The sequence below is a fragment of the Cetorhinus maximus genome, chromosome 12 (assembly GCF_964194155.1).
Source record: "Cetorhinus maximus chromosome 12, sCetMax3.hap1.1, whole genome shotgun sequence".
NCBI lineage: Eukaryota > Metazoa > Chordata > Chondrichthyes > Lamniformes > Cetorhinidae > Cetorhinus > Cetorhinus maximus.
In genome coordinates, this window is record NC_135890.1 from 4,347,387 (window position 1) to 4,375,049 (window position 27,663).

The 27,663-nt window shown below is 44.0% G+C and overlaps 1 protein-coding gene across 2 annotated transcripts in view; it reads left to right on the top strand.

Moving 5' to 3' along the window:
* The window catches only part of fam107b (family with sequence similarity 107 member B), a 139,482-nt gene that overhangs the window by 24,421 nt on the left and 87,398 nt on the right, over positions 1–27,663 (top strand). The window contains exon 1 of one of the 2 annotated variants that reach the window (XM_078552926.1): positions 7,997–8,227. The exons of the other annotated variant lie outside the window; for it this stretch is intronic. The gene's annotated coding sequence lies outside the window, so the exon portion shown is untranslated. Of the gene's footprint in view, positions 1–7,996; positions 8,228–27,663 lie in introns of those variants that run through there. 2 annotated transcript variants of the gene reach the window in all.

Genomic DNA, 27,663 nt, shown 5'->3' on the forward strand with positions numbered 1-27,663 from the left:
CTGAAGCCAATGGACTTTTGAACGCTTGCTGCACTTAAAGGACCCACCCCCATCACAACGGTGCTGTAAAATTCCACCCTGGATACCTAAAATCCACTTGTTACCACTGCAGATTTTCAAAGGGTTTTATGAGTATAAAGATTCCGAGCTTTTTAGTGTATGGTCAGTTTAATTTTGCCTGGCTGTGAAAGATCGGGATGAAAGAAGATGATACACAACATTATGACAGGTTTAGATAAGGTAGACAGCTGATGGTACAAGGGTTGGGGGACACAGGTTAAGGTTTTGGGCCAGAGATACAGGGGGAATGTGATGAAGAACTTTTTAATGCTGCGAGTGGTGATGACCTGGAACTCGCTGCCTACAAGGGGGGTGGAAGTGGAGACAATCAATGATTTCAAAAGGAAATTGGATGGACACTTGAAGGAAATAAACTTACAGGGGGTATGGGAATAGAGCAGGGATAATGTACTGGATTGCTCTGTAGAGCTGGAATGGACTTGATGGGCTGAATGGCTTCCTTCTGTGTCATAAATAACTCAATGACTATATAACATGGCCCCATGGGTGTGCATCTATCCTGTTAAGGCTGAATATTGTTGGTGTCACAGTGTTGCCTCTCTCTCTTTCTCTCTCTCTCTCTAAAAATTCTTTATTTTATCTCATTATTCTGCACAGAAATTTCAGGATCTCAACTAACTGCTTTGTCTATTTCAAAAACAGAAATACCTGGAAAAACTCAGCAGGTCTGGCAGCATCGGCGGAGAAGAGCAAAGTTGACGTTTCGAGTCCTCATGACCCTTCAACAGAACAGAAGGGTCATGAGGACTCGAAACGTCAACTTTGCTCTTCTCCGCCGATGCTGCCAGACCTGCTGAGTTTTTCCAGGTATTTCTGTTTTCGTTTTGGATTTCCAGCATCCGCAGTTTTTTGTTTTTATGCTTTGTCTATTTAATGCTTTTGTTGAACTTTTCTATAATGAAACAGATTATATGTCCGCTTCTGCAAATAACTCTGTCTCCAAAAATAACCCTGTTTTGACGTGTTTATGAAAAGTACCAGGTGTGGCTGATATTATCAGTCTTGTCAAACGTAACATATCACATCACATTCTGGGTCATCTCAAGTGAAGCCTTTTGAAGAGATTTTGCATTTCATGACAGAAAAAAGGTACCTGTTGTGATACCAGCCCATTGCAATGTACTACAGGAACACACTTTTATGGGTCTGGAATGGTCAACAAGCCACTTAACATTCCCATTAATTAGGAAAGATCGGAGATTGCAAATGTGCCGTTTTCACCTATTTCTAGTTACTGAGTATAAAGCAGCTTTGGTGAATGTATCAGAGCAAATCAGGCAGTGTAGAACACATCCAGAGACCTCAGGAGCAGGTAAAAGCTTAAACATAAAAAAGGACGCATAGAAAGATAATGCTGATTATTATAAGAGCCATACCTTTACAAAGGGGGCCCAGTTAACTCAGCTGGCAACAGCGTGGGTTTGATTCCCCTTCTGGCTGAAGTGGACTGGGGACCTGCCCCCTTGCTCTGACCCTGAGAGTAAAAGGCAATGGTAAATCATTACTGACAAAAAGCTGCCAAGGGATAATGCTTCGGGGTGAAGCATCAGCAGACAATGAGCTAAGGATCTGCCTTTGGGCAGAGTGCAAATGGAATGGAATGAACCTATGGATTACTTACATGCGCATCACACTACACAATGGAATAAAATTGTGGGTGAGAGTTTCATTTATTCTTTCATGGGATGTGGGCGTCGCTGGAAAGGCCAGCATTTGTTGCCTATCCCTAATTGCCCTTGAACTGGGTGGCTTGCTTGGCCAGTTCAGAGGGGCAGTTAAGAGTCGACCACATTGCTGTGGGTCTGGAGTCACATGTAGGCCAGACCAGGTAAGGACGGCAGATTTCCTTCCCTAAAGGACATTAGTGAACCAGGTGGGTTTTTACGACAATCACTGATAGTTGCCATGGTCACTGTTATTGAGGCTAGCTCTCAATTCCAGATATTTTATTAAGTGAATTTAAATTCCAGCTGCCATGATGGGATTTGAACCCATGTCCCCAGAACATTAGCCTGGGCTTCTGGATTACTAGTCCAGTGAAACCAGAAACATTCGCATCATTTACCAGTTACTGGCATTGCCACCGTCTTTAAAGTGTCATTTATTCTACACGTTTTGTGTGAGAAGAACCTGAAACTGCTAAAACTGATTCAGAATTTCCTATTGGAATCAAGCCCACAGCAGCAATATTTTCACAGGCCAGGCCTCTTGATTGAGTAAAAGTTCACTGTCTGCTAGAGGTTGCATATGTTGTCAGGGAATAGAGATCATGTTGAAAAGTATCACTGGAGTGGTTGTTTCCAGTCGGAAGGGCAGTTGGGTTCACTGAATAACAACCTCCTAATAAATGAGCCTTTAATAATATACACTTTGGGGACACCAACCTGACTGAAACTAACATCTAAAGATGTAGGAATTCCCTTGTTTTTCCTATTATTTCATTAAAAAAAAACTTGCATTTGTATAGCGGCTTTCACAACCACTGGACGACCCAAAGCCCTTTACAGTCAACAAAGTACTTTTGAAGTGTAGCCACGGTTGTAATGTAGGAGCCATGGCAGCCAATGTGCACAGCACTATCCCACAGACAGCGGGATGACAATGGCCACATAATCTGTTTTGTGATGCTGATTGGTGGACAAATATTGGCCAGGACCATGGGAATAACTCCCCCACTCTTGTGCTGCAGAATCTTTTACATCCACCTCAGAGGGCAGGCTGGGCCTTGGTTTAATGTCTCATCCGAAAGACAACACCTTCACCAGTGCAATACTCCCTCAGTGCTGCATCAAGTCCTGAAGCGGGACTTGAGCCCACACATCCAGAGCCAAGAGTGCTACCAAGTGAGCCTTAGCTGACATTATATAACTGTGGAGGTACTTCTGATTGTTCCCAGTAAACAGAATTTTTCAAGAGAAAAGAGACCCAGTCCGTTCATCCTCTCTTGATAGGTTTATTATTTGAATTCCACAATGCTGCCTGCTTTTCTGTGAAAAGTCAGTGAACTTTATACCTCACCAAAATAGATCTTACAGAGGTGAAACGACAAAGGAATTGAAATTACTTTCAATAGATGTTAAAATCCAATTTTGTCAATAATTATATCACATTGTACCAGAATACTGATGGTTATTTAATACAGAACAATGCAGGTGAAAACCAAATTGTCTTAAAATAGGTTTACTGTCACTGAGCAAGCCACAACTCTGGGGAAAATTTATACAATGCAACATCCTGTGATAAATCTCCAGTCCATTTGATATCCGTTGGTCAGAGCATATATTTCACTTATCACTTGCGTATTCAAGCAGTACAAAGTCCATCCAAAATTCCTGAATTTCTTTCTTAATCATGCCTGTGCAGATAACTGACAATTAGAAATTAATGCACTTATAAATTCTGTAATATATTCTTTCTGAAATCTTTACATTGTACGTTAGCTGAGAAATGGACAATCATAAGATACAGATCCATGATAGTGTGGAGTTTCATTTCACAGAACAGTCCATTTTCAAAAATTATGCTCTGGTTTTTAATGCTAATTTTGCAGTAATGTACTGGGTAATGAAGCAACGCGCGATGGTATCACAACAGGATGTTGCAGCTGTGCCTTAATCTAACACGTGGAAACTGAGCTAGTATCAGCTTTTGAAGTTCAAATTGTTGCCCATGTCAGAATGGGGGGTCTGATTAAGTGCCTCCATTCTATCCTGATAAACATACAAAACAAGTTATGTGTGCACAATTATTTGTGTTATTTCATGCCCTGTCATAAGCATGCAGATGTATAAAATTGGCTCTGTGTCAGCATGAATATTGTTTTTGTCTTGTTTTTTTATATATTCATGGGATGTGGGTGTCACTGGCTAAGGCAGCATTTATTGCCCATCCCTAATTGCCCTTGTTCAGAGGGCATTTAAGAGTCAATCACATTGCTGTGGGCCTGGAGTCATGTGTAGGCCAGACCAGGTAAGGACAGCAGATTTCCTTCTCTCAATAGTATCAGTGAACCAAATGGGTTTTTACAACAACAGCTTTGTGGTTATCATCAGACTTTTAATTCCACGTTTTACATTACATTCAAGTTTCACCATCTGCCTTGGTGGGATTCAAACCTAGACCCCCAGAGCATCACCCTGGGGTACTAGTCCAGTGACAATACCACTATGCTACCGCCTCCCCACATAACTTAATATTGAATGATAAAGATTTGGGTATGAAATTAATTAGATGATTATTTTACTGATTTAGTTTAATTTTCTAATGTTTGTTTTCCCTGGAAGTGGTGGTGGTGGTGGGGGAATAAACAGTATCAGATTGACAGGTCACACTCCCTTTGTGCATGTGCTGTGTGTGAGGGGCTCCATTGTAGGATTTCACAGAGTCACAGAAGCACAGAATTTTAATGGCACAGAAGGAGGCCATTTGGCCCATTGTGTCTGCGCCAGCTCTCCAAATGAGCATTATGACCCAGTGCCATTGCCCTGCCTTTTCCCCGTACCTCTGCACATTGTTTCTATTCAAATAATCATCTAATGCCCTCTCGAATGCCTCGATTGAACCTGCCTCCACCACATTTCCAGGCAGTGCATTCCGGACCCAAACCACTCGCTGTGTGAAAAAGTTTTTCCTCACGTCACATTTGCTTCTTTTGTAAATCACTTTAAATTGTGCCTTCTCGTTCTTGATCCTTTTGCAAGTGAGAACAGCTTCTCCCTGTCTACTGTGTCCAGCCCCTCATGATTTTGAACATCTCTATCAAATCTCCTCTTAGCCTTCTTCTCTCCAAGGAGAACAGTCCCAGCCTCTGCAATCTATCTTCATAACTGAAGTTTCTCATCCCTGAAACCATTGTGCCTTAATCTAACATGTGGAAACTGATCTAATAAACCTCTTCTGCACTTTGTCCAATGTGTTCATATCCTTCCTTTAATGTGGCACCCAGAACTGTACACAATACTCCAGCTGAGGTCTAATGAGCGTCTTACATAAATTCAGCATAACTTCCTTGCTCTTGTACTCTATGACCCCCATTAATAAAGCCCAGGATAACATATGTTTTAATAACTGCTCTCTCCACCTGTCCTACCACATTCAATGGTCTATACACATAAGCACCCAGGTCTTTCTGCTCCTGCACCCCCTTCAAAATTTCACCCCTTATTTTGTATTGTCTGTCCATGTTCTTCCTGCCAAAATGCCTCATAGACAGACAATATAAACTAAGGGGTGACATTTTGAAGGGGATGCAGGAGCAGAAAGACCTGGGTGTATATGTGCATAGATCATTGAAAATGACAGGACAGGTGGAGAGAGCAGTTATGAAGCATATAGTATCCCGGGCTTGATTAATAGGGGCACAAGAGCAGGGAGGTTATGCTGAATTTATATAAAACACTCGTTAGACCTCAGCAGGAGTATTGTGTACAGTTCTGGGTGCCACATTATAGGAAGGATGTGAACACGTTGGAGAGAGTGCAGAATTTATATCAAAATATAAGCCAGTTCAAGTGGAACACGGAGACTGGTGTTAGCAACTTGCAATTTCACTCTGTCTCTTCACTCAGGCTAAGGGCTAGGGGAGTTTACAAGCAGGAAGTTTGGACAAGGAATGTAGGGAATTTTGAATGGAAGAAAAGTCCATGGTTTAAGAGAGAGGTTTTCGAAGACAGGGAGAAACAAAATGGGTTTGGAAAGGGATTACAGCAACATGAAAAAGATGAATCTCAAATGGGGAAGTGGGGAAAATGGGAACGAAGCAGTAATTCAGAGTCAGAGAAATGCTGCGTGTAGGAGGGGATATAAGGGTGGAATGTTTTAACGCTTTTTCTTCAAGACTCGACCACAGAAGAACAGCAAGAAAAAAAACGACTTACATTTCTATAGTACCTTTCATCACCTCAGTATGTCCCAAATTGCTGTATCTGTATCTAGCTGGAATGAAAGCTGCAAATACAGCCAATGAAGTACTTTTTGAAGTGGAGTCATTGTTGCAATGTAGGAAACAAGGCGGCCAATTGTGCACAGCAAGCTCCCACAAACAGCAATGTGACAACGACCGAATAATCTGCTTTTGTGATGTTGATTGAGGGATAAGTATTGGCCAGGGCATGGAGAGTGGGGGGATCGGTGGTGGGGGGCAGTAACTCATGCTTTTCTTCAAAATAGTGCCATGGGATCTTTTAAATCCACCTGGATGGGCAGATTGGGACTCAGTTTAACATCTCATCTGACAGTGCAGCCCACCCTCCGTTCTGCCCTTTCAACAGGACAGCCCACCCTCGTACTACCCCTTCGACAGTGTAGTTCTCCTTTGGCACTGCCCCTGTCTCAGTGCTGCGCTCCCTAAATACTACCACTGCATCAGTGCAGTGTCTCCTCAGCACTGCATCTCTGACAACGTGGCACTCCCTCAGTACTGCACTGAAATGTCAGCCTGGATTTTGTTCTATAACCCTTTGCCTTGGAGACGAGAATGCTACCAACTGAGCCACAGCCATCAAGAGGCATTATTTTAAAGAGAAGGAGAAACAGGAACATATCCTTTTCATTATAAGCAATGCTACTTCACTTCTGAAGTAGATTACAGCAGTCTTATCTTTGAGGTAGCGCTATTATACAAACAAGATCAAACACCTCCAAACCCAGGGAATACCTTCACAGGATAAAATAGATAACAGAAAGTAAGAGATTACCACTGGGATCTTATACTGTCAGGCCCAACCTTTTTATTCTGCCTGTGGATGTACTGACCATTCATACATACTAGCATTGAGGGTGTTCACACTGGCGCCTTGCACAGACCCCCTACCACAAGGTCAGGGAATGTTATATGGCTGGAAGGGTAAAGTTGCAAATACAGAAACTTTGTCTGCCCATGATCAAAGTTAGTTATTCTGGTCTTCAAATCTAATTTACAGGGGGAAAAAATGGGAGAATTTGGAACTAGCTCATATTATAAGCAGTTTTACCACATAAATCATCATAAGATGATACAGCACAGAAGGAGGCCACTCAGCCCATTATATCTGGACCAGCTCCTTAGTGGAGCTATCCAATTAATACCACTCCCCTGTTGCTCTGTAAATCTATCCCGTAGTATTAAACTCAGAGACATTTTGATATGAATTGCCATCCTATTGGAGTGGTTGGCACACACCTTACACATAACAGAGTGGTTCTTTCAATCATAGCGTTTACAAATATCCTTTGAAGGATATTTGAAGGATCCTTTTGCATTTAATTTTTAATGGGTTTTAATATATTTACCCTCTCAATGTCAAACCTCCCTTACCAATGGCTGAAATGGTGGGAAAAAAGGGGGGAAAAAATGGGAGGTCAAAGGGTTAACATGGAAGTATCGTTTTGTTGACGCCACTGCCTCCAGCCACTGGAATATTTGAATAGTGACTCCAATATTATGACACCCTGGAGTTACGAGCTTTGAAACGATTACGTGTGCAGTTGATGTGTAAATGCTGGCCAGGAGCCCATCTGGCAGCAGAGAAATAAACATATTGTAGATGCTATGTATTGTAAAGAGCTCCATAGAGGGGAGTTGCTAACTGTGCAAATAGTCTCTTAGCCTCAACCCTAAGATGGCATTGTTCAATGTCAGGATAGTCTTAATTTAATAGTAATAAACTATATTGCGATCTTTACTGATCAGAAATCATACTTTTACAAAACCACATGACTAGCCCCAACTAACTCCTTCTCTATCTGTATGCGGAATAATCTCTAGCAAACTGCCTTTAATTTCACCTCAGGGACACACACACACACACAAATAATCTCCTTGGTTTCCTCTTGCAATCTGAATTAAATTTGAGAGGGAGGAAAGCTATAGGGAGGAGCCAGTCTGAGGGCAGTGGAACTAGCTGAAATGCAGTTTGACACTGAAGGCTCACGTGACCCAGCCTGCTATGGTAATCAACATTATCAAAGCTCCGTGCTCTGGTCTTTTAACAGCACGAGAACAGTGAATTGTAGGCACGCCTCAATCGACACAAGGCATTGGCTTCATGACAAAGCAAGGAGGGGGATAGCTGCCTGCTAGACTTCCCTAAGGGAGGGAGAAAGAGAGACAGACAGACAGAACACTGTCTGCTACTGCATCCACTCCAGAGACTCATTTCTTCATAAGGTACTGTATAGCAGTTAGTTTTTAAACAAAGACCTAAAGGCTGTGTGAATGAGTCATTTGGTGTGTATAAGCATTCGTTTTCTCTTATTTAAAAAAAAACTGTTAGAGATGAGGCTGATTGCAGTCGTTTTTGTGTAGCCTTCCACTTGTTAGTTCACGTATTTACTGTATTTATGTGCAGCCTGTTTCAACACACAGACAGGAATGTGAACGGAAACACAATGGACCACCTCTGTGCAGAACAGTTCAATGCCTGGCTGTGCGAGAGACTGCTTCACAACACAGTGTATGTTGCAATGTGACAGCTTCAAACAGTTTAGGGTTTTGGGTGATTGTTACTGGTTCCTTTTCACCTTTTTCAATATTCTTCCCTCGGAGACATGTGTTTAAAACAATGCAGTCGATACCGTTTCTGGCACAAAATACAGGTTGACTAATGCAGTGCAGGGAGAATTCAAAACTGATGGTCCATTAGTGAGATCCATTTGGTAATGTGATTTTCTAGTTTAACCCAAGAAATGATTCTTTCAATCAGATTTGAAAATGTGTATTTTTGGATTTCCTGTGACCCAGGTTAGATTTGTAGAAAACCACTGAAAACTTATTCTTTAAATAGGGTGAATGCTGACAACCACAGCACAGGGGTGTCCCGCAGACTATGATACTCTGCACTATAAAGCAGGGGAACTATAGAGGTCAACAGCATCAGAGATTCATGTGAACATAAAACTGCAACGTGGATTCCCTCCTTTTTTCTGCTGCGGGAATTGTGTCTCTTGAGACTTTTCTGGGAGGTGGCACCAAGTGAAAAGGGAAAGACTGAGCACAGGATGCAGCTGTCTGTTCAGGCATTGCTTTTGTATAGCTTCTCTAAGAAATGTAAAGCTGAGAATAGTGCGAAACAATGGGATTTTCCAAAATTTTATTTGGATTGAAATGTTCTGAAGCAGACATGTGTTCAGTTTGTTGTCAGATCAGCAAAGAAACTTTTTTGTCTGTAACAATTCAGAGGAAAGATGACTGGAGCAGATACCACAGGAATTTGTGCGTGTACAAAAAATGATGTGTTTCTATAGATTGGGGACTGATGTAGTGCAGTATTAGGCAATACAAACTAAGGCTCTGTCCTATGATGGTTCAGTTGATCTCAGTAGCTGTGGCTTTTTTGAAAGTTCATAGCTCACTGGTAAATGCACCATGTGCTAGTTACTGAGTCATACAAATCAGGAAGGTCCCACGTGTAATCTCCCTTCTGTGTTCAGTTATACCACTTCTAAATTTATAATAATGGAGTTTTCTCTTTCTCTCTCTCTCTCTGTCTCAACCCTCCAACTGCATTGAAATCCTCACTCATGCCTTCAGCTCCAGCCTCACTTTTTTAACATCCCGTGTGCTGGTCATCCGAGCTCCATTACATTCCAGCTAGCTGCCCCATCCTATTCCTCACAAACCCCGGTTCACTTAACTTCCATTGTTTTTCAGCAACAAACCTCCGCTGGCTCCCCAGCACTGGCGTACCACCGTGTTCCTCCCTGGTGAAAACCAGCTGTTCCCACATCTGTAATTCTACCCCACCCTTTAGGCGAGGGGGCATTGACCGGGGTGGGGGAAGCGGGGATAGGAGGCTAACAATGAATAATATTAGTAATAGCTGAAATGTTTTTTTTACAACCTGTTTCACATACAACAGGACAGTTGGAGCAGCATTTACTTATTGAATACCTCCTGATTGCTAGTCACAGTGTGCCTCACATCAAAATGCATCTTTAAAGTGCAATGTTCTTAAAAATATGTTATGGTGAGGCAAGTGTAGGGATGTTAAAAATACCTCAATCGTTCCCAGCTCCTGTATGTGTGCACGAGAGAGAGATTTATGCTGTAATTTGCCAAGCTGTCAAGCCTAGTCATTCTACTTAAAGGGATGAATATGAAGCAATAAATCACACCAACAGCAGATAGGATATGGGGAAGATGGAAGCTGCAGATGATTGAGGGGGGGTGGGGGGAGCAGTAATTGATCTGACCAATTGATTTGTTTGGCCCTAGGTACCCTTCCAGTTGTGTGTTGTTGGGAGAGCACACGGTTATTGTGCAAGCTGCTGAGCAAAGTCTACAGACTTGAAAGCTAGAAATGATTAGGGATTGTGAAGGTCAGGGCTGACTAAGTGCTGTGGTGAGCAGAACATTGGCAGAGCAATTTGAAAGGTTTCTGTTGGCTGTAGATTCAATTGGGACCAGCAAGGTCTCCTGTCAGAGGCCATTTTGGCTAAATATCTGATCACATTTCTTTGAATGGAATGTGTACCTCTTAGTTTTTGTCCATCAGTTGTGAAACTTCTTTGCTTTTACAATAATATTTGCTGTTGTTTTGAGAACAGTACTGCTGAAGATCACAGTTTCAATTTGAAAGTGGGAGGAATTCCAAGTTAATTGTGCATTTGGTGTCTGCAAAGTATTTTAATCATTAGGTGGGTAACTAGGTATAAAATCCAAGACAGGCTGAAACTTTGCTAAGAAATTGTTGTGTTGCTATCTCCATCACTGGCAAAAGTGTCATACCAGACCATGATGGGCACACCATCTACTAGGGAATGTTTACATCCATGATATTTCTTCCTTAGCACATTCATTAAATCCATTTTTTTTCAGCCAAATATCATTTAGATTCAGAGACTTAGGGCAGAATTTTATGGCCCCGTTTTGGCGGGGACAGAGCTGTAAAATGCGGCGAGATGTTATAATGCCCATTGACTTCAGCAGGAATGTAAAATCCCGCTGTCATAAAATTCTGCCCTTAGAGTTAACATTCTCTTTATAGGCTGGGTTAAAGCTCTTTTACAATATTATGTTAATCCATTAAGCTGTGAATTGTGAGGGACTCACAACTAAGTTTGCAGAAACATTGAAATAATGTTTTAAGCCAGATTTTCAGCCCGAATATTACAGATGCCATGCCTATTGTTGCAAATGGCTTTCCCAATCATGCACATTTACAGTTGTGTTTCAGGCCATTTAATCATCCTGCAACCTTGTCCTATAAACATAACATGGAATGCTATGACGTTAGAGCTAGTTGATGACTGATCTCATGTAGCTCTGCTCACAAGTAGCCTGTTCTCTGAAGCATGGTTGTAATACTTAGTTTCTAACTTGACCTGAACCTTTTAATGCACAGGTATTAGTTGCGGAGAAGTGGTTTAATTAGTTTTGGAGGTCTATTGGAAACTAATTATTACTAGAAATTTCTAGCTGTTTGGCAGCTGCTTGACAGCTGTTAGTTATCTCAACAATCGCTCCAGATTATCTCAAATTTGGAAAAACCACCAGGAAAATAAAACCTTTTCTCTCTCTTTCTGTACTTCTTGAAATATTGTTCAGCATTGATTTTGTCGTTGTCTTATTTGGAATGTGATGTTTGGAGTTGTGGTCACCCTTAAACTTACTTAGAAACAGAAAGATGTTGATTTGTCAACAAAACACAGTTACATTTTCCTTTAATTGAGAAACTCAGGTGAGGGTCAAGACCTATAGTGCAAGCCACAACCAAGTGTAGAGGAAAGATAAGATAAACCAAGTAATGGTTAGCTTAGGTTTTGAATCACTTTAATTAGGCTAAATTAAATTATAGTATTTAGTGTGAAGATTTATAAACAAGTAATTAGGGAGATGTTTTTTAAAAAAAATGGTTTTTATTGTCATATTGAGGTGAGGTGAGAGTGACTGCCCTTGACGTCAAGGCAGCATTTGACCGAGTGTGGCATCAAGGAGCCCTAGCAAAACTGGAGTCAATGGGAATCAGGGGGAAAACTCTCCGTTGGTTGGAGTCATACCTAGCACAAAGGAGGGTGGTTGTGGTTGTTGGAGGTCAGTCATTTCAGCTCCAGGATATCACTGCAGGAGTTCCTCAGGGTAGTGTCCTCAGCCCAACCACCTTCAGCTGCTTCATCAATGACCTTCCTTCCATCATAATGTCAGAAGTGGGGATGTTCGCTGATGATTGCATAATGTTCAGCACCATTCACGACTCCTCAGATACTGAAGCAGTCTGTGTTCAAATGCAGCAAGATCTGAACAATATCCAGGCTTGGGCTGACAAGTGGCAAGTAACATTCGTACCACACAAGTGTCAGGTAATGACCATCTCCAACAAGAGAGAATCTAACCATTGCCCCTTGATGTTCAATGGCATTACCATTACTGAATCCCCCCTATCAGCATCATGGGCATTACCATTCACCAGAAACCGAACTTGACCAGCCATATAAATACTGTGGCTCCAAGAGCAGGTCAGAGGCTAGGAATCCTTTGGCAAGTAACTTACCTCCTGACCCCCCAAAGCCTGTCCACCATCTACAAGGCATAAGTCAGGAGTGTGATGGAATACTCCCCACTTGCCTGGGTGAGTGCAGCTCCCACAACTCCCAAGAAGCTTGACATCATCCAGGACAAAGCAGCCTGCTTGATTGGCACCACATCCAGAAACATTCACACCCTCCACCACAGCCGCACAGTGGCAGCAGTGTGTACCATCTGCAAGATGCACTGCAGGAATTCACCTCTGAATTCACCACAACCACTGCCATCTAGAAGGACAAGGGCAGCAGATGGGAACACCGCCACCTGGAAGTTCCCCCTCCAAGCCACTCACCATCCTGACTTGGAAATATATTGCTGTTCCTTCACTGTCGCCGGGTCAAAATCCTGGAACTCCCTCCCTAACAGCACTGTGGGTGTACCCGCACACGGACTGCAGCGGTTCAAGAAGGCAGCTCACCACCACCTTCTCAAGGGCAACTAGGGATGGGCAGTAAATGCTGGCCTAGCCAGTGAAGCCCACATCCCATGAATGAGTATGAAAAAGGAATTGTCTGAATATAATGATTTAGTTGTACAATAAGTTTGAGTCTCTACCCTTACATTTGCAGTTAAATATGGTGGAAGTCTTGTAATAGAAAATCAATGAATGCATTTTAACAAGAACAACTAGCTCTTTTACAGTGCCTTTAACAAAAAATTCCCAAGTACACTCGACAGTACAGTTAGATAGGGAACCATTGTTCAGCAATATAGGGAGAAGAGAGGATTGCCAGGCTTAATGACTCCGATGCACTCCTCACTGGCATCCCATGTTTCACCCTCTGAAAACTGAGGTCATCCAAAACACAGTCCTAAACCATGTCCTAACCCATGGCAAACCCTGGTCACCTATCAACCTTGTGCTCATCCACATTAGCTCCTGGTTCTGCCTTCTGATATGATCCCTGTAAAGACTGATAAGTTGAAAAAGAAATTCAAACTTCCAGTTAATAGCTGGAAAGGGACGATGCAACAGGATTTCACGCTTTAAAACCTTTACTTTGACAAATGACAAAACCACTATTGATCAAACACCATTTTTCTAGACAACTTATACTTTAAATTATGGAAAGGGACCTTCCCCTTTTATAGCTATCACATGTCACGCTCTCCACAGATTTACAGTCCTCGTAGCTGTTGTGAACAATGTATAATGTTTAAGTTGAATTTTTATATATATATATATTTGTGTGTTAAGAAAGGTAAAAATGATTTCCGTTTCAGTTAGGTTTTGTTTATGAACCTTGGTGCCTGGGAGTCTGGATCGTGACTAAAAGGTGTCAGGTCTTTTGGATTTGTTTGTATATATACATTTTTAATGAGGTCCTACAACCCCTGAAGCTAGAGATGGGTTAAAAAGGGGCTGGAAGTTCACTGATTCTGGAAAAAGAAAACAAAAAGTGGAAAAAGTTTTACTTTTGCCTAGCGACAGTGATTCAGTGACATAGACCCAGAAAAAGACAGGAGAGGGGGAGAGTTCAGTGTGTGTTGTGTGTGTGTGTGTGTCAGAGGGAGAAGACAGGAATCTGAAGCCCTCTGAGAAGAAAAAATGCAAGGCTGGTGTGGGACAGTAGCTAACTGAATAACCAGCAATGGGACTGAGTAAAGTGATCAGTTTAGCAGAGCTGCTACTGGAAAACTGAATTTAGGGAAATCATTTGCTTGCTCTGCAGTTGAAGAAATAGTGAGTTTATAGTCTCGTGTTTGGGTGTCTCAGGGAGAGATACGAGTAGTATGAGTCACAAGCTGTATGAGGAGCGTCAAGTGAATGCTCAGGAATTCACCAAAAGAAAATTGTTTGCAACTGTGCCAGTCCCAAGTGAGAAGCCTTTGTGTCAAGTTAGTGCTAACTCTACACTGGTTTATGTATCTGTAAAGATATTGCTGGAGTAAAGGAATAGTGGGAATTTGAAGTGTCTTCTTGTGTTGTGTTGAGAACTTTCCAATCTTTTTGTCTGGTGTAATATAGTTAATTTTTCTTTAGTAAATATTTTATTCTTTGTATCAAAAGTTCATCACCAGGCTCCTGTGAATTTGTTCAGTAACTTTCCTCCATGGTTAGGATCTATCAAGCCAGGTTTCAGTCTGGGATCTGACTTGTCCAGTATCAACAGCAGTTGGGATCGTAACATAGCAAACAGTCCACAGTTGCTCCCAGCTTCTAATGGGTCCGCATTTCCCCATTTCACGGAGTAGTAACTTTGAATGACTGCCTCCAGACACTTCACTTGGTTTCCAAAAGTGTCCTATATCCACTATTGATAGTAAAGCCTGTCCTGATGATTCTTCCCCTCTGACCACGCTAGGATGAATCTCTGTAATCCTTAGATGGCTGTGGGATGCGTTCCAAAACATATGATTAAGAGGCTTATAAGATTGTTAACAATCACTTCAATTTTAAAATTCTCATCCTTGTTTTCAAATCCCTCTATGGTTTCGCCCCTCCCTATGTCTTGTCATCCCCCACAGCCCTCCAAAATATCTTCACTCCTTTGTATCTCCCTTTCTTCCTTTAAGTTACTCTTAAAGCCTACCTGTGATCAAAGCTTTTGATCATCTGCCCTAATAGCTCCTTATGTGATATGTTTGATAACGCTCCTGTGAAACACCTTGGAGCATTTTACTACATTAAAGGCGCTGTATAACTGCAAATTGTTGTTGTTGTTTCGGGAGGGAGTCTCCGACAGTAGGACGGAAGCAGCTGAAGGCCCTGCCACCCACTTTGCGTGATGAAGAGAGAACGGCTAAAGGTTAGAATTAGAGGAACAGTGAAAGTGTGGGAGGGGCTATAAGGCTAGAGCAAGATGTAGACACAGTTGGAGTGGAACAGTAGAGGGATTTGAAGACTTCAAATAGAGACATTCTTCACTGAGGGACCAATTATTTTCCCATGCTTTACACTGCTTTCACATTAGAAACCACATTGGATTAAACAGTTTCTTCATTATGTTTTTCTCTTTTTTTACTCGTCTTTTATCTCTCTCAAGTTTGCACAGCAACACAGGTGGGCCTATAGGAAGAAGCCATTGTGGCTTCTTTCATATTGGCCTAGAAATTATTTTTAGGGACAAATGAACATGAGGAATGATTCTTGCAGTGGTCAATGGAGACATGAGGATAGCAAGAAATTGGCCATTGGGCCTTAGCCAAATATTCAGGGCAAGGTTCCTGAAGCTGTTGCATTTGCACGTGCTCACCCAATGGAAGCTAGTGACTTTGGGCATCCTGCCTCACCACCAGTGGCACTTGCTTTTTAAAATAACCCAATAATCTTGTTAAAAATTATCTTTTTGTCGGTGGCACTGGAGAGGCTACATGAGAATGGCAGAAGCCTGAGCAGATCAAGTCTTAGCACTATCCCCTCGTTAGCATATGAAAAATGGCCAGACCAATTTTGGTGGGGCATTTTCAGGTGGCCTTGGGGTACAGTATGTTGCACACTAAAATTGATCTTTTTTTTGGGGGCCTGATCATATCTGTTTAAAAAAAGACTCAATGGCGACCAGTTTCAACCTTTATCTTTTAAGCTTTCCAATATGCACTTAATTCACTTATTGGTGTGCTGCTTTATTGCAATCTAAATGTTGATCACTAACGCATCTTTTTCAAGGGAGTTGATATAACACCCTACAGTGGTTGAAAGGGGTTCGTGGCTCTTATCCTCTAGTCGAATATCAATTAATTTTCTCTGCATTCAAATGCAATTATTAATTGTCACAAAACTTCATTGCAGTATTAAAGTGAAGATAATGTTCTGATTTTTTAATACATTTTTAGTAACAAAGCTTGCATTTATTTATCTCTTACTGTTGTTGCAATGTACTTCACATTTAACAAGTTATTTTGAATTCGTTACTCATGCTATAGAGGTGCCATTTTACATGCAAACAGCAACAAGCAGGATGACTGGAGACTCTGTCCCTGATGGTATTAGTTAAGGGAAGAATGCAAGACAGGCTCTCTGTTTTGTTGCTTCACTCAAAGAGCAGCACCTTTGACTGGGCAGGAATACTGCACTTGAAGCATGAGCCTTAGAGCGGAGAGGATCTTAAACTCACAACTTTGTAGTCAGGGCTCACATTGCTACTAACAGGGCCAACCGATACAAAATAAATATCAGAATGCTATGTTGAAGTCAGTGATGGATAATGAATAAAAATGGCATTTAACACAATAAGGGGAAAGCAGATTTCTGATTATTAAATTGAGGACAGTTTCTGGGACCGTCTCAGTTCATTCTCAGACTAGACTGTAGAGCAGCTGCGATCTTAACTCTTCAGTAAACTGATTACATTCCCTGGCACAGAAGCTTTTTCAGTGCTGTGTATGTATTTTTTATTATGCCAGGCAATTATATTACAGAGGGGATGTGAGGAAGAACTTTTTTTACCCTGAGTGTGGCAATGACCTAGGACTTGGTGCCTGCAAGGGTGGTGAAAGCAGAGATAATCATTGATTTCAAAAAGAAATTGGATAGGCACCGGAGAGGAATAAACTTGCAAGGCTACGGGGACTGAGCAGGAGAGTGAGACTGATTGGATTTCTCAGCGAGGGGTCATCATGGACTCGATGGGCCGAATGGCCTCCTTCAGTGCCATAAATTACTCTGACTATATAAAATCCTTAGAGGGCTTGCCAGAGTAGATGCTGAGAGGTTGTTCCTACTGAACTGAAAGCCTAGAACTAACAGTCATAGTTTCCACGTAAAGGGATGGCCATTTACATAGAAGTGTCTTCAGTCGATGGCTATGAATCTTAGTAATTCTCCACTCCAGAAGGCCATGGATGCTCAGTTGTTAAGCATGGTCAGGATCGAGATTGATAGATTTTTGGGTGCCAAATGAATCAAGGGGCCTGGTTAGCTGAGGTGGTTAGAATTCCGAACTGTTCAGAATGGGTGCCAACAGCTCGGGGTTTGATCTCTGCTCCAGCCTGAGGTAGACCAGGGGCCTGGCTCCTCGCCCTGCCCCCGCAGTAAAACCATGGCACAAGCCGTGCTTTGGTGACCTTCATAATCGAGGATGCTGCTCAGAGAGGAGAGAGAAAGAAATCCAAGGGCATGGGGGTAGAGCAGGAGAATGAATATGAGATGGTAGATCTTATTGAATGACGGAGCAGGCTCAAGGGGCCGGGATGGCCTACTCCAGCTCCTATTTCTTATGTAGCTGGTCTTGTGCTGATGCAAAGTCTTTCTCCAGTTGTACTGATGTAAGGTGATAAGTGTAAGTACAGTTTAACATTACAGAACTTGGGTGGGTTTCTTCAGCTTCCCACCTTGTTGAAGTGCAGTTCAAACCTTTTGTTTTTAATGAACTTAAGTTCTCTATTTTTGTTTTTAAAAAAAATACAGCTGCATTTGCAGCTGTAAAACTGTGATCAGGAACATGGCCAGAATCCACAAACCACCAGTGCTTGTGACCAAGCACAGCCCTGCAGATAAGCATCGCACAGTGTTTTACAAGACACGGTATGAGAACAAGGCCACACCCATTTTCTTGAAAAAATAATTAACTGAAATATTGGGGGTCATTTTAAATCCATACCCCAAAAAGGAAACTGGCAGGATCTGAACAGCCATTGAAGTTGGCGGAAAAGTAAAATCAGGTGAAGTGTACAATGGGCAGCCCGTGCAATCCAAGAACAACAACAGCTTTGGTGCATTTATATAGCGCCTTTAATATAATAAATTGCCATGAGCTGGGTCCCAGGAGCATTATTAAGCAAAATTTGACACCACGCCGCATAAGGAGATATTAGGGCAGATGTCAAAGGAGGAAGGAGAAGTAGAGAGCGGGAGACGTTTAGAGCGGAATACCAGAGTTTAGTCCCGAGAGTTCACCATCAGCCAGTAGGCTAAAATTATCCACACATTCAACAGTTACAATTATGAGGTTTTTTTTAAACAGCATAAAACGTTGAAGTTTATTTTAAATGTACACAGAACACATTAACATGTGATAAAAAGCAAAATACCACAGATGCTGGAAACCTGAAACAAAAACAAAATGCTGGGAAAACTCAGCAGGCCTGACCGCATCTGTGGAGAGAGGAGCAGAGTTAACGTTTCGAGTCCGTAGGACTTCGTAGGAAGAAGGGTCATACGGGCTTGAAATGTTAACTGTTTCCCTCCCCGCATTAACGTGTGAGTTTGTTAACTCTTTTGAAAAAGTTGAATTCTTATTGCTAATGAATTATGCTGAGATAAGTAATTCTGTTTCTCATTAGGAGGGTCCTGTTGCTCTGCTTGGCAGTAGATGAAATCCTATTATCATAGTTTTCCCTGAAGGTTCCGTACACTCGTCTACATCTGGTTTTTGAGGCATGTCTGTGCTACCAGCTCTCAGGCAGCTCAGGTTGCCGGTGGCAACTTGCTGGATTTCCAAATTCCAGCCATTGGGGGGACCCAGTTAAAAAATAAAACGCGAGCCACTCGGCAACAGGGTTTTAGTGTGAATCCATTGATTTAAATTGGGGCTGCCGCTGGTTTTGTGAGGCTGGTTCACTGGAAGCTGCCAGTACGTGCACCCCTCTAAATTCTGCAGAAACCCAGTTGAAAGTTTCTCCTTCAAACATGCATTAATGATAATTCTGAGCCTCGGGGAATGCAAGCCCTGTGATCTGTTTTGAGTTTGAAGTGCTTACTTTTGAAAAGGCTGTTCATCATTCTCTTTGTATACACTTCAGAGCTTTGCGTAAATAACCAAATTTGACATCCCGGAGGGTTGTAGAGCTGAATGAGGTTACAATGGGTAAGGAGGGGGCAAGATTTGAATGGCCTTTTGGGTGACTGCACTGTCCAGTGTAGCTGTGGCCATCGCACGATTAAGGGCAGTGCTTATGAGTCAACGACCGAGGAGAAAAATCACCATAGATTCTTATTCCTCATTGGCACCAAACAAGAACAACAACAACTTACATTTATATAGGTCTTTAACATAGTCAAACATCCTAAGGCATCACAGGAGCATAATCAGACAAAAATGACGCCAAGCCAAAGAAGTAGCCTTTAGAACAGTTTAACCATGGAGGACACCATGTGAGTCATTTCTTACTGAGCTTCTCCATGTTTGCTGTAGGGTGATGCAGTTAGATCTCACATGGTACCCTCCTTGGTAATCCTGAGAGCTGATAAGTCTTATCCCACATGTAGCTTAAACCCCCATAGGTGCAACTAATGGGAGGGGGGCAATGAGTGATATCTGTCCCCCATATCATTTGGACATGGATTATATCCCACTCTCGCCCCAGCTGCATAACCTCTAATGTCTCCCAGGTCTCCCCAGAGAGAGAGAAAAACACAGTTTAAAAGCTGGATTTTCATGGAGCTGGGAAGGCTCGGCTGACCATTAAAAATGGTGAGTGGCACCCAGGTGTGGAAGTCCTGCCCCATTTCCGACCAATCCCAGTTTTGATGGTCGGGGAAAGGGGCAGAGTGTGAATCATACAGGATGGGAAACCGAATTCAGCGGGGCCATTTGAGCTCAGCGCTGAGTTCAAGCAGACCCAATGTTATTTGTTGCAGGGCCTTAACCTGCAGTGTGGGCGTCACAAACTAATGGAGTGGACGTAAATGCTCCTGAAAGGAGGAGAAGATCTGTTTAACTGTTGCGATCTTAAGTTTCTTAAATCCCTCAACTCTTAAATTAAAAAAAATGTCAGCTTTTCTTTAATTCTTTCATGGGATGTGGGCTTCACAGGCAAGACCAGCATTTATTGCCCTTGAACTGAGGGGCTTGCTAGGCCATTTCAGAGGAAAGTTAAGAAAAGAATCAACCACTTGCTTTTGGTCTGGAATCAAATATTTTAAAAACGTAGGCCAGACCAGAATGGCAAATTTCCTCCCCTCAGGATATTAGTGAGCCAGCTGGGTTTTTTGCAGCAATCGATAGTCACCATTACTGAGGCTAGTTTATATTCCACCAGCTACCAAAGTGGGATTTGAACCCATGTCACCAGAACATTAATGTGGGCCTCTGGATTATTGGTCCAGTGGCTTTACCACTAACACCACCATCTCCACCACCTGCACCCCTGTAGCTTGTGGTGATTGTTTTACAAAAAAAAAAGCTGTTGGGCTGCTTTGATTGGCAGGCCATGTCCTGCAGGCTAGAAAAAAGCAGCAGCATCTAATCATGCAGTTTGAACAGAGTTCTTTTTTGATATTTCCCCAAGGGCTATCATAACATTATGAATGCATGGCTGAGTTTCCAACGGTATAATTATCTCAGGGCATTCTGAGTTCACAGTTTGATTGACAGTTTAAATAGGCTATTAAAGGATTAGGGGTGTGAACATAGGTTTGTTTTCTTTAATAAGAGATTAACCACGTGAGGAAATTTAAAAATTTGCTTTCATTTATGGGAGGTTTTTTCACTATCAAGTCTGTAGAGTGAGAACTGTTAGATTTTTAGAAGATTTTTTTCACCTCCAGAATGTTCCTGAGGTCTGCAAATGGTGGATACTAGGTGAGTTTGCACTGAGTTGATATGAGAAGCATGAGAGGTCATGGGGGCTGGGTGAGGGATGAGGGCAAGTGGTTCTAAAATCTTCTAAAACAACTGGGAACCAAGTTGGGTCTTTCGAACCAGCCTGCTTAGGCACTTACCTGCTTCCATGGCCACCTAGCACCTGCTTCTGGGGTCAATGGGCTTGACTTCATCCCGTATCCCCCTGACCCCCTGTTCGCAAACCCCAACCCCCCCCCACTCCAGAGTGAAAATCTCACGAATCGGAGCACTTTTTAACTGAGGCGGGTCCAGAGTATCAGGAAATTTCCCCACTCCAGCCACCCACCTCAGTAGCCAAAACCCAGCTCTAAGTTTCAGGTCTGTGACACAGGTCAGATGCTGCCTGAACTGCTGGGTATTTCCAACATTTTCTGTCTATATTTCAGATTTCCAGCATCTGCAGCATTTGTGCTTTTGTATTAGATTTTCCAAGACTTGCAGCAGTTTAATGTATCATTACGTATTCCCATTCAATAGGTGATGTGATATTTAAACAGTGTCACTCGACTTATGCCAGGTTGTTGTATTGAAATGCTCAGTTTTTGCAAAACTTGAAGTGCCTGTACACATATTTAGATGCCCCATACCTGGTCATGTGCATTGGCGATCAGTGCTTTAGGTGTCGTAGTAATGTTCCAGTTTATATTTTTTGCTTCTTTTGATGATGGGGGGAGGGAGGGTACATCTCGCATTGGTTATCAGGGTACTATCCATCATTTTCATTGTTGTTTAAACATTCTATTTGACCCAACCCAGCATGAAAGGCTTTTCTGACCCTCAACAGGACATGAAACCAGTCTCCCTATTCCCCAGGAATGCTTACGCCCCATTGTTATATTAATAACCTGGCATGAGGGTATATCAAAGCCAGAGTGAATTTAGTACCACATTTCTAATATCCATAACAGCTATTGACCAGGTTCCCTTTTCCTGAGCAGCCCCTCCCCTAAGGGCTCCAGTCGGGTGTGTGGTGAGCCGTTTGAAGAGGAAGGACAAAAATTCAAAGAGCAAAGTCTGAGAATGAAGCCAGTTTACACTGGAATCTCCCACCTATTGGAAAATCTGATACACAAACCAGATGGAAAAGCCACAGCCACAACTGTTCCGGCCGCAGGGGGGTCCACCAGAGTCACCAAACCGGCCTGGGAGGCGGTGGCTGCGGCGGTCATCACCACCGGAGCACAGAGGAAGCCAACCATCCAGTGCAGGAAGAGGATGGATGCTCTCATCTGTTTCGTCAGGGTAAGTCAACGACCTCATCACTCAACACACACTCACAAACCCATCAGACATCCACAGGGATCTCGCACCTCAAGGAACAACACCACTAACTCTCACACACACCCTCACATCTCCATCAGGCTCATACCCTCTTGAGCCATCCTGTCCATGGCTCCGCTCACATTCCTTCCATCTGTTTTCATGCAGGAGAAGCTGGCTCATAACAGCAGGGAGAGGTCCCAGACCAGGGATGGAGTGGGCCACATTAGGCCCCTCACTCAGTTTGAGGATTGTGCCATCTCACTGACTGGAGAGGATGGGACCGTGCCTGCAGCAAAGGTGGGTGTTTGCTGCCAACTTCACATGAGGATCTTGTACCACTTCATCCCTCTCTCAACGTAACTGTGAGTGCTCTCGCTCCAACTTGTGACTCTGCTGCCATACACTAATTATCTCCACTTTGGTTCAGAGGGAGATCTGCCAAGTGACCTACACCGGCCTGCCAGTTTCTCAGTTCCATCCAGGTCCTCACCTCCAGCCAAGAGGGCATCTCCTCCATTGAAGAGCTGGAAATAAGCAGCATGCGAGACCCACCACAGCGCTTACCCACACCCTGCACGAGTGCAGAGACACACACCTCGGTGGGACCTAGATCTAGAGCCAGCTCCGGTTCACAATCTGGTGATCACCGCACGGACACATGTCTGCAGCAGGAGGAGGCAGGTTCAACTGAGGCCCCCGGCACTGGGAGGGCTGCTGGGGAAGAGGCATCTGTGAGGTCCGAGACTCTGGATTGATGACAATGCCTCTGGATCCAACCTTCCAACTCATGGTGGAGTCAGCAGAAGACTGGGGTGCATCATGCAGAGCTGTTGGAAGCAAGTCGGAGGAGTGCGTCCACCTGCTCTCTGATGAAGTGATGTCCACATCTGCATGTGTGGAGGTTTCCATGGGGTGGATGGTGGACACCAGTGGAGACCTTGGTCCAGCAGAACACGGAGATGCCTGTAGACTTGCAGTCCATTGCACTCGCCATGGTTGAGTTCCTGCAGTGGCAACGTGAGAGGGGAATGGGGCACCTCGATGTCCCCTCAAGGACTCAGGCTGGGGCCCTCGGGCACCCAAAGGGAGGAAGAGCAACAGCTGGACATCCCTGGGTCATCAACTTAGGAATCTCAGAGGCTGCCCTCTCCCTCTGACTGCCTTTTGCCTGTGAACCCCTTCACCTCATCCTCTCAACGCAGAGGGAGCAGCTGGACACAGAAGGACAGCCAAAGGATGTCGGGGCCCTGAATGCCTCACCTTCCCCAGAGGACGCACACCAATGTCATCAGAGACAACAGTGCCAAATATTGAACAGGCTGTCTCCGCCCCTGCTGTGGATGTCAGGGCAGCACCTAGAAGAACTAGTCGGCCTAGAAAAGTTAAGAAATTCTGATCACAAGTGGTTGCACAGGCGAACACAATTTCTCACTTTATAATCTGAAAATATATTCACTTTCACTGAATAATGTGTAATGATGTCTTTCAGCTTCATTGACAGGCTTTGCGAGTCCTCTCACTGCATCCCCCCCCGCCACTAGCAGTTCAGCTGCACACAGCCGGACCACAAGTGAATCTGGAGGGAGGTATATGTGTGACAGGGCCTTTCGGAGCCTCGTGCAAGCCTCTCCCCCACACATGGAGCCTGCATCCATCACCCTCCTTTTACTATCCCAAGCATTTTCAATGCTGTCTGCTGGGGTTCTCTTTTTCAGTTGTCCACCTGCATCTCCGCCCACCCACTGACCACACTCCCGTGCAGCACCTGCGCTTGTACAACATGAGGCTCCCCTCACTTTAAATTTTGACAACGCTGGTCATAGTCAAGTTTTTCATCAGCTCCCCCCCCACCGTCCTTTCCCCTCCCTCAGTCATCCATGTCCTTTCCCCCATCACTGACCCCACTGGCGTCAGCGTCCACCTCCCCACCATCACTACCGACCTGAACCCTTCTCTTTCCAGGATGTCCAGGTGAACGTGTACGTTCCCTTCCTTCCTGAGAATCCCACCCCCATCCACATTGACCTCCCCGACCTCCTCCCTCCCACCCCCTGGGTCGGTGTCTGCCTCCGAGTCCCTACCAACCACCCTCGCCGTCCCTTCTGCTATCAAAGCACCCTCACCCTCCCACCCTTCCAACTCCCTCTCATACTTATGATTCCCTCCTACCACACCCACCCTCAGTTCGCTCCCCAGGAGACAGTCACTGACTCCACAGATTCTTCCCTTGCACATTGACCTGGACATTCCCCACCCCCTACTCCCTCCTCCACCAGACACCTTCCCCCCCGCCTCCGAACTCACTCCTCCTCCACCCAGACACCTCTGAGCTCCTTCCCTGCTCTGAGCTCCGTCCCTTAAACTCCCCTCCACCCATCCTCTCTCACCCTCCCAACCTCGTCCCCATCACCTTGCCACCCCCTGCCCCCGGGTACACTGTCCACCCACAGTTGGACCTTTACTCCACTTCCAACACCCCCCACCCACCTCACCGATCCTACATAGCAGCCCATGGCCAAGACTGTGATGTCTCAAACCTGCTTCGGTATATCAACGGACACCTCCTACCTTCCGAGAGCTGCTTTGCGACAGAGTCATGTCCATGAGGATCCACCCAGCATGTGATGTATGTGTTCCCCCAGGTTCCAGTAGGTGTAGGGCTCCAGCGTCGTCATCTCCTCTGATGTCTACGATCTGAGGCCCTACCACTAAGTCCCAAGTCCCAACTTTTGCACGTCACACTTACCCAGGAGTGTCCTGGGCCGGTGTGTTTTCCCACCGGTGTGGCAGTAAATCCGGCATGGGGGAAGATGATTCCGGTTGGGCCTTACTTTGCATCCCATTACCGGGATGCAAATCGGGTTCACTCTGGCCTCCAGCGGGATTCTCTTTCCACCATGGAGGACACTATTGGACGATCCTCCTGTGCTTTTGCGCCAGCGTGAAACCAGTTTTTGGCCTTCTCGCCATATTGTGTCCCCGCCCCCCTCAGCCCACCATAACGTCCAACACCAACAGGGCCAGAAACTTCCAGCCAACACTTTTGACTCTTCAGGCTCTGAGGAAGAGTCAAATTGGATTTAAAATGTTAACTCTTGTTTTTATCTCCAGACCCACTGAGTTTTTCCAGCACTTTCTGTTTTTACCTATATTTCTGGTTTCCTGCTTCAGCTGATCTGTCAATAATTTATAATATCATATGTCAGGTTTACTTGCCTGGGGGGAAAACGTGCAAAGTTCCTACACACTTGTTTTTTTATTTGTTATGGATGTGGGCATCACTGGCTAGGCCAGCAGTTATGTCCCATCCCTAATTCAGAGAGTCAACCACATTGCTGTGGGTCTGGAGTCATGTGTAGGCCAGACCAGGTAAGGGCAGGAGATTTCCTTCCTTCAAAGACGTTAATGAACCAGATGGGCTTTTATGACCGTTGGCAATGGTTTCGTGGTTGTCACCAGACTTTCAACTCCAGGTTTTTTTTATTGTATTCAAATTCACCATCAGCCGTGGTGGGGTTTGAACCCAGGTCTCCAGAACATTACCCTGAGTGTCTGGAATACTCATCCGGTGATAATACCACTGCAGATAAATGATAAAGTCAGGGCACTCAGGACTGCTAATCCTGTTACTGTCTTCATCTGTGAATGTTATACACTGGATCCTAGAGTCTAAAGGAAATGCTGGAACTTCCTGAGTTATTCAAATCACAATATTCACAAATGATGGAGCACACACCAATATCTCTGTAGGGCAGAATTCCCGATGTCACAATGTGACGAGATGAAGCCATTCTCTTTGCTCAAACTCAACAATGCAAGTCATATTTGTATTCTGTAAGGACATGGTCTTAATGGGGGAAATCCCCATCTAATAATAACCTAACTGATATTTGGGTACTTTTGACAGTAACACAATGAGAAGTCAGCGCTCCTCCCAGCAGTAACAAAGAGGAAATCAGGTGCACACAACCATTGCTCTTCAAATTACTTCAGTTTAACCTTCCCTGGCTAGGGCGGGGAAGGGATATTAGCCGGCATTCCTGGCCCCGCCCACCGCCTGGATTTTCCGGTACCACTGAAACTCAATGGACTTCTGGCTGGGTTTCCAAATGTTCCGCTCCCACCCGCGAATGATCCCACCACGGATGGGACCAGAAAATCCCAGCCGTTCTTTCAAGGTACATTTGTCCTACAAGAGGATGGCATTTTGACAGGTTTGAAAGTGGAACATTTTGTGCAAAATTTAGGTCCTGAAATGTCAGCAGCGTAAACATGGGGATCTGTCCCCCAGCTACTAGACTGGGAGACAATTAAGTGCTACCAGCTCACTGGCATCTTGCTGACTGGATTGTCTTCACATGTGCGAATAGTTGAAGAATGTAAATGAGATGCTTCATTGGCTGAGAATCACAGTTGAACGTTATCAAATCCTCATCTGAAGTTCATACACAAGGGCTTCCGAGCAGGACTGCCGAATAGCCATCAGGAGCAGAGACCCTGGTACACCTTTCTCCTGCCTGGTCTGGGGACACGGGATATCTCTATCACCATCCCTGCTCCGATCAGTTACTCTCCAAAGCTACAGGGGAGGACTGATCTCAGCAGCTTCATCTAAATGGAGACAAGAATTATTTAGCAAATCTGAAACTTTACAACAATATTCTGTAAAACATTTTTGAGTTTACAGTTATTGGACAATGAAAGGACTGGAAGAGCATAGTGCATGCACTGAGATTGAAAGATATTAATATATCATTTACCAATCTACTACTAGTTAATACCATCTATAGTTTACTGTGTAATTGCATCATAAGATCATACAAAATGGAAGCGGATTTAGGATTTGGCCCATCGGTCCTGCCCTGTCATTCAATACAATCACGTCTGATCTGATCCTGGCCTTAACGCCACTTTCCTGCCTCTCCCCCATAACCCTCGACTCCCTTGTCAAACGAAAAATCTGTCTAACTCAGCCTTGAATATATTCAATGACCCAGCCTCCACTGCACCTTGGGAAGGGAATTCCAAAGACTAACGACCCTTTGAGAGAGAAACTGTCCCCTCATATCTGACTTAAATGGGAAATTCCTTATTTTTAAACTGTGTCCCCTAGTTCTAGATTTCTCCACCAGAGGAAATGTACTCTCAGCATCTACCATGTCTAGCCCCCTCGATCTTATGTTTCAATAAGATTCTTTTAAACTCAATGAGTATAGGCCCAACCTGCTCAACCTGTCCTCATCCCAGGAACCAGCCTAGTGAACTTTCTCTGAATTGCTTCCAATGCAAGTATATCCCTGCTTAAGTAAG